Genomic DNA, 8,329 nt, shown 5'->3' on the forward strand with positions numbered 1-8,329 from the left:
CTGGCAGTGTTCAAGGCCAGGCTGGACACAGGGGCTTGGAGCAACCTGCTCTAGTGGAAGGTGTCCCTGCCCGTGGCAGGGGCTTGGAACTGGAGGAGCTTTAAGGTCCCTTCCAACCCAAACCAGTCTGGGATTCTGTGATGAAATTCTACCCAAAATATTTGCCATAAGGTCTCAGAATCACATATCCGGCTCCTGCTTGGTCCTCACAGGGGGTTTTCTTGACTAGAGAGTGGGAAGAAGAAACCCCAGCATCACCTTGGCACAGAAAGTGGGTAAAGCAGAGGAGCGGAGCTGCTTTGCAACCGAGCAGCCACTCAACTCCTGCCAACTTCCCTGTTGTTATTCCTTCCATTCTCCCTCCCCTTCCCACCGTGGGTCACCATTGCTCTGATTTCTGTAGCTCCCATAATAAAAAAGAGAAAATAATGGCAAAATAATTAAAAAAATAAAAGAAAGGAATAAAACCCCCATCATTTTAAGGGAGAAAGAGGCGGGGGGGGGGAGGAGGAGGCGCTGGTAGATAACCAGCAGATGTGATTTTTGCAGATAAGCGTAGTAATTTAGATAAATCTGGAGGCTTTGGAGCCTTTCGCTTGCGTCCCTTTTCTTTCTGTCTGATTCTTCTTTCAATTTTATCTCATGAGTCAAGAGCGGGAGGGGGGGAAGCTTCATCTTTGGGTAGTTTCTCTTCTCTTTTTCATGTGTTTTTCCCCAGAAGGTGGGATGAAGGCCCCCCCCCCATTCACATACACACACACACACAGAGGAGCCGGGTTTGTGTATTTGAAAAGCAGCGGCCCCAAAATCAAAATATTTGAAAATGTATTTCATGGTAATTATGTCATATTTCATGGCCTGATGCCACTACTGAAAGAGCGCCTCAATGCCTTAATTTGTATAGAAATTGTAATCATTTGTTCATTTCAAGGTGAAAATTGCATTTTTTAATTTAAATTGTATCCTGCGTGATAGTCTATTATCTAGTAAAATTGTCTCCATGTCTGAATGCCTCCTCTGCAGCTGCAATGCTTGTTACAAATCCACTTAGACTCATAAAAGCTTTGCCGATGTCTCGGGAAATGGGAACACTTTCTGTGGGCTTCTTCTTGCTCTTTTTTCCCTTTTCCCCCTCTTCCCTCCCATTCCCATCCTCCCTCCCCTTCCCCCTTAGTCCTTTCTTTGCTTCCCAGTTGAAATAAACCCAGATCTGCCATTAATAATAATTAGCCTGGGTAGATACAAAAGACGTGCAGAAAGCAGCCAGGAGTCCGCCGCCTTTATGTCTTTCGGAGCGAGCCACCTCGAGGTTGCATATTGCTGGGGAATAAACGATGAAGGAAGGGAAAGGACAAGATAAAAGAAAGGAGAGGTTTTGTGCTGCAGCTCCTGTAAATAAACCTCATCCCAAAGGATGGCACAGGCAGGTTTCAAGGATAGACCGACACTAACAGAGATTTAAGTCACTTTGGTGTGTCAGAGATTTGAGGAAGGGAGGTAGAAGGTCACTTTGCTTCCAGCCCCTTATCCCACAGTGAGTTGCAGTCTTGTCTCTTCTGGTGTCTGCTTTGTTCCTCAGTGTGATTTGGGGATGCCCAAAGTCTGCAGGAGGGGAAATAAGAGACTGAGAAGGTAAGTGTGGTGTCCAAGATGTGGTAACAGCCCAGAGCTCCTCATTTCCTGGCTTTTCCTGTGATCACCGTATATTTGAGCTCCCTTTGCTGTTCTGCAAGAGGGAACTTGGATCGAGGGAATCACAGCCACCCTCTGGGCACCTCAGCTGCATCACACAGCCCTCCACGGCCATCAATCCTTTCCTCATGGGCTGCCTTTTCCTGGGAAGGCAGAGATGGATGCACCTGCATCCGGCCTCCTCACCTTCCACTCCTGCTTCAGCCATAGAGCTGAGGTCACCCCATTTCCCAGCACCCAGCTTTCACGGGAAAACTGCCCCCAAAAAGTCAGCTCGGAGGAGAAATGCTGGGAATACTGGCCCAAGGATGCACAGCATTAAGGGAGGACTGTCAGGAATGCTGCAGGAATGCGGGATGAGCTCAGTGCTTAGTGTAAATCAGCACAAGCAGTTAAAATTCCAGGCTGGTTCGCACCAGGTGAGGACGTGGCCTGCCCGGGACAGGATATTAATTATATTAATCCTTAAAAAAGAAAGAAATCGGCCTCCGAAGGAAATCCTTTTTTAGTCATTTAATTCCCTTTCATACACCTCTCCCTGCTCAGAATACCCTGATTTGATGCAGGTCCACAGCCCATTATCATAAACTTCTCTACACCTATTCTGAAAAGCAATTGCTCATGAAATGCTGTGAAGCTGAGGGCCGCTGAGCCAAATTCGCCAGCACAGCCGCTGTCTGACGGTAGCTGTAACCACTGAGATGAGCAACAAGGGATCTAAACACAGGTCATGAGATGGGTCTGGCCTCCGAGCCAAGCAAACACCCCCCAAGGATTAAGACTTGGGAATGGGGGATGCAGAATGCTGTCGGCATGGCAGGGATGCACGTGTGGGTGCCGCAGGCTTTCTGCAGCTTCCTTTGTAATCTCCCTGGTGCATCAGAGGGATTTAGTAGGTGTGAATATCTGAAATACCTGGAAATTCAATAGCTGGAATACAAGGTGGACCCTGCATCTGAGGGGACACTGCAAGGCAGGAGGTACTGCTCATGATAAGGGATGGAGATGGGAAAAAGCGGGTATAACACAGAGCGTGAAGGAATTGTCCTCCCAAAAGAGATGTGTCAATGCACTCATTGTCCCTCTGCCTTGCTGTCCAACAGCTTGTCTCTGCCATACACAAGAAATTATTTCACTGGGGACTTGGATTTGGAAAGGAAAGGCTGATATTTCCCAATGATCCAGATTCCTGCTCTAAACAGGACCCAATGTGCACAGGATGGTGCCAACCGGAGCTGAGCAAAAGCTAAGAGCAGGTTTTAGAAGTCTTGGTGTGATGCTTTAAAGACCAGGGACTGGTGCTTGGGAATATCTTCCAGGTTTCCCTTGGGACTTCCCTAAACTAGGCCTCACCTGCACACTTTTATGGTCCCAGGATCATCCTTTCAATGTGTTTTCAGCATCAACACAAACCAGAATGGTAAAGCCCCTGGAAAGCTCTCACAGCATTCCCACCTTGCAGGGCTCTTCTCTCATCTTTATCACACCCCAGTTTTTATAAGAGGGACCTTTTCCCGATTATTTTAATGATTCCATTTTTAATAAAGAGAAGAGAATTTGCAGTTTCTTTAGTTTCAGCTAAAAAAAAAAGGGTTTGAATCTCTGTTTAGAAAGGCAAAAACATTTTGTTTTACATCCAGGTTGTTCTCGTCTCCTTCGCGTCTTTGAAAATGAAAAAGAGAAAAGCAAAACCAACCCCAATAGTCAAAATATTTGGATCTATTCCTCGTATTTGCTCTGTGCCAAATATTGGTGAGAATGTCTGGAAAATAATGTAAATCCATTCAACTTCTTTTTTCTTGAGTAATTCAGAAGAAAAGTGTTCGTTACCCTGCCCAGTTCTTCTGCCCTCCAAACCCACAGAGCATCCACATGTATAGATATAGATATATCTATCAATGGGTATAGATTTTATAGATACATATTATATAGATATAGTTATATATTATATAGATATAGATTGCATAGATTAGAGATGTAAATTATGTTTATTTTTATATTATATTTATATTTTTATCTATATGTTTGTATCTATATGTTTGTAGCTATATTTATGTTATATTTATATTTATATTTATATTTATATTTATATTTATATTCATATTTATATTTATATTTATATTTATTAGATATAGATATATAGGTATATAGATATATGGATATATAGATATACAGATGTAGATATAGATGAAGATGTAGATATATAGAGATAGGGATGGAGACAGAGATAGAGGTAGAGATAGAGATAGAGATAAGAGATAGAGAGATAAAGATAAAGAGAGATAAAGATGAAGACGAAGATGAAGATGAAGATGAAGATGAAGATAAAGATAAAGATAAAGATAGAGAAAGAGATAGAGAGAGAGAGATACGTGCTCTGTGTCTCTGCTCACTTGCAGTCACACTGTCCTGTGCTTTCTCCAGCAGCTAACTGCAGAGTTCCAGGGGAAGATGCAGTGGGGGGCTCAGGGGGCTGCAGTAAGAGCCTGGGTGATGGTTTAGGTGGCATTGGGCTGTGAGGGGGTTGTTGAAAGCCAGAGGGAGTAGGTGTGAAACCCCAGTTAAAGAAACAAAAACCGAAGTGAAAAGCAGAGATAGGGAAGTGTACATTTAGACCCCACTGGGATGGAGGAACAGCCGCTTCATGCCAAGTGCAGGAGGCCGTATGCAGCACCTCGGGTCAAGTCCAATGACATGGGACCAACACGGATGTGATGCAGTGGCTGGGGTCAGCCCCAGCCTGCAGGATGCAGAAGTTAGCAGCTGGTGTCAGATTGACTTGAATTTGATTTATCACCTTCTTATCAGCAGATTAAAGTTGATGACAGCTTAGAGCCATAATTGACCGGTGATGCTTGTAGCAGGAGCTCTATCAGGCTGAGCAGCTCCCTCGTGGGCTTGCTTGCGCCCTTGATGTCTTTCAGAGGGCAACGGATCGACTCTGGCAAGGCCTGGGAAATATCCTGCGCTCCTCAGATAAGGTTTGAGCCGTTAGGCGGGAGGACGAGGAGCTCAGGGAACGGTTGAGGGCAGTGTTGAAACGCTTGCAACCGCAGGGCTGGCAGCGGCAGAGCCTGGACGTGACCATTGCTGGAGCAAAGTCATTCCGGGGAGGGCTGGTGAGGAAGCACAAAGCTGGTACCTTCCAGCAGCGGGTCAGCACGGATTTAAAAGCAGGGATGTGGCTGGGAATAATGTTGTCCTGGTTTAGTGCTCCTGGAAAATGATGGTCCCTTCCTCTAAGCCCCCTCCGTGCGTGAACACTCGCTGTGGCTTGGCCACTGCCAAACACACTGGTTCTGGGGGGAAAATCCAGTGCTGCTGGTGCGTGCAGATCCAAGGTGGGATTGGGAGCTTCAGTGTGGGTTAAATTTGCAGATGCCAAACGTAATTCCCCTAGGACACAGCTAGGAAGCTGGGGCTAACACTCCTGCTCTGATGGCTGAAGTTGGTTACAGTTCCTACACAAAGAGAGATTCTCCATTTCACAATTATCACAAAAAAAGGGGTTTCTGACAGCACAGTGCTGTCAGATGGTGCTTGGCACCATGCAGGAGCTGTGCTTCCTGGCCTTTACCCATCTGGAGACCTGGAACATTTCCTAGGGGTCCCCATCAAGACCCTCAGAGCCACCAAAGCTCCTGCCTGGGCAGCCCCTGCATGCCCAGAGCTGCCCCAGCCCTGTGCCAGGCACCCGGCAGCCCCTGCCCCTGGGTTTCTATATCCCACCCAACCTGAAGGCAGCTTTGCTGGGCGCTAAGAACAGCTTCTGAGTCCTGCTGGGCCCAGAGTACTGCAGAGGGCACGGCACAACTTCCAGTGAAGGTCCCTGCCTAAACCCAGGGCTCTGGGCACTGGCTCAGCATTGTTTCAAAGCCACAGAGCCAAGGGGAGCAGGGCAGTGTTAAGCAAACACAACAGGCTGAGAACATTGGGGCTGTTCAGCCTGGAGAAGAGAAGCTGCGTGGAGAGCTCAGAGCAGCTTCCAGTGTCTGAAGGGGGCTACAAGGATGCTGGAGAGGGACCTTCATCGGGGACTGGAGCGATAGGACAAGAGGTGATGGGTTCAAACTGAAACAGGGGAAGTTCAGGTTGGAGATAAGGCAGAAGCTCTTCCCTGTGAGGGGTGCTGAGGCGCTGGCACAGGGTGCCCAGAGAAGCTGTGGCTGCCCCATCCCTGGCAGTGTTCAAGGCCAGGTTGGACACAGGGGCTTGGAGCAACCTGCTCTAGTGGAAGGTGTCCCTGCCTGTGGCAGGGGGTTGGAACTGGATGATCTTAAGCTCCTTCCTAACCCAAACCATTCTATGAGTCCATGAAAGATCTCAGCCAGTGCTTGATAAAGGCCTAACTCTGAAGCTCACCATGACCAGTGGAGTGCATGTGAGGTGAAGGACACTGGAATGAGCCGACTTTGTAATGTCAAAGCCCCTGTTCCCCTGCTGAGCCTTCTCGTGCCAGTGGGATGCTCCAGGCGGGCAGGATGCTGCCTCTTCTGCAGCACCGCGACAGCATCTCACTGCGTATCTTACCTAAGGGTGACCTCAGCCAGGTTTGGGAAGCCAGTTAGCTCCCATGGACTGGTCCCTCTGCTCAGAGGCAACCAGAAAACGAAACCCCAGGATCTGATTAGTTTCTGCGTGCGGATATTCATCCAGCACGACTTGGCTGAAGATCAACTTATTTTACAGAGAGCCAAAACGTCTTCAGATGGGAACTTCAGCTTTTGAATTCAGGGCTTTGTTTCTAGGCAGAATGCTTTATTCCCCATCGCTGGAGCCCGGAGCCATGTATTCCTCTGTGGAGTTTCAAACCAGTTTGCCGCGCTCTGGCGTGTAACGAAAGCCAGGTGCCTGCAGAGCTGGAGTTACCGCACGGTACCAGCCCGGCCCATGCATAAAGAACCAGTTGTGTTTGCAACAGGCCAGGAGATTGTTCTCCCCTTGTGAAAAGTCACAGGGAAATTAAATGTTGGGTTTATTTATGTGGCTTTTCCACGTTTTCGGGCAGGATTGGAGCACACAAATTTGCTTCTTGAGCAAAACCATCTGTTGTTTGTATGTGCGTGTGAACAGTTTGGATTTCCCGGCTTCCCCCCGTGCTCTTGGCACGCTGCAGAGCGAGTTAAAGCAAGCAAAGCACCCAAAGGCACTTTTAATCCTTTTTTTTTCTTCTCTTTTAATGTATAACAGTTATGCCTGAGTTACAGAGAGACACCTACAGGCAGCAGGTAGTTAAAGCAAAACCAGTTTCTCTTCCTACTAAGACTACTCCATATAGCTGAATAAATTATGGTGCGATTATATATATACACACGCACGCACGCAGGCACACACGCACAGGCTCACACACAGGCATACACATGGAGCAAAATGGCTATGAGTCAAACACAGAAGCAACATATCCGCAGTTACTAGGAATAAGGAATGTCCTATAGTGCTATGTAGATACTCCCCAGGTGGGTATATGGAGGTGTTAGGGATGACGAGTTAGAAGCATTAAATACACAAAGTCTCTGAGCGACAGGAGCCAATCTGCTGAGTTACTGGACACAGTGAGGAGACGTCCGTTGGGTGGCCTCAGGATGGTGCTGAGAGGTGAGGGCAGGGGCACAGGGAGGTAAAAGGAACCCACTCGAGGTTTTGCCTTTCCCCCAAGGATGCCAGTTCTCATCTGCAGGCATGGAAGAAACGCCAACCTGAGAGAACGTCTCTTGAGTGTCCCCCTTCCCTTGGTGGTTCATTTGGATGAAGTGCAGAAGGATTGTGGGGTTCCCAGGCACCCTCAGAGTCACCAGTAGTTGAGTATCTGCTCAGTCCCCATTTGGTCTGCTTTGCATCCACATGTTCTTCAGGGTCCTGCTGTCCAACACTTGTCCACTGCCGATTGCTACTCTTCCACGCATGGTTTTGTTTCGCCTTCAAGGCACCTCCCTCTGTTCTGTCCCCCCTCTCCCCATCCCACCCTACCCCCTGAGTTTGTCTCTTGTCAGCAGAACCGAGGTTGGCAACCCATAAACCAAACCAAACCCGACCAAAAAAATACTTTGACTTTCATACATGAACATACCTTAAAACAAAACAAAGGAACAACCAAAACCAAAGAATTCCCAAATCAAACCCATCCCGCCCCGAAGACTCTGGAATGTATTTTGAAAACACACGATAGGCAAATTTCTACAGTTCCTCCCCTCCCTCCCCCTTATTTTTTTATCTCTTTTTTTTTATAACTAGCACGGCACTCACTGTGGGTTTTAGTATAAAAAATGTCAACTTCCTATAAACATACAGCACATGACCAAAGTTCCAACTAATGTACAAAGTGCGACCACGAGGGAAAGGTCAGAGAACAGCTATTTGCGCTAGCACGGGGCGGTTTCCATAGTCCTCTAAGAACTCTATTTACAGCAGTGCCCGGGTGGTCACGGACTTCCTGGTGAAGGTAATTGGCAAATAGGTTTCTACAGAGCTCCCTCTTTTTAATGCTTTTTCACTTTTGGGGTCCTGCACTCGGTGCTGAGCTCAGCTCAAGTTCTCCTCGACAACATGCTCACAGTGAGGACCAGGTATCCGCTGTTGAGGGATGCTTGGGAGATGTGTGTGCACGCAGAGGAGGATGGATGAGATACCAGCAGGGAGA

The sequence above is a fragment of the Strigops habroptila genome, chromosome 16, assembly GCF_004027225.2.
Source record: "Strigops habroptila isolate Jane chromosome 16, bStrHab1.2.pri, whole genome shotgun sequence".
Classification (NCBI taxonomy): domain Eukaryota; kingdom Metazoa; phylum Chordata; class Aves; order Psittaciformes; family Psittacidae; genus Strigops; species Strigops habroptila.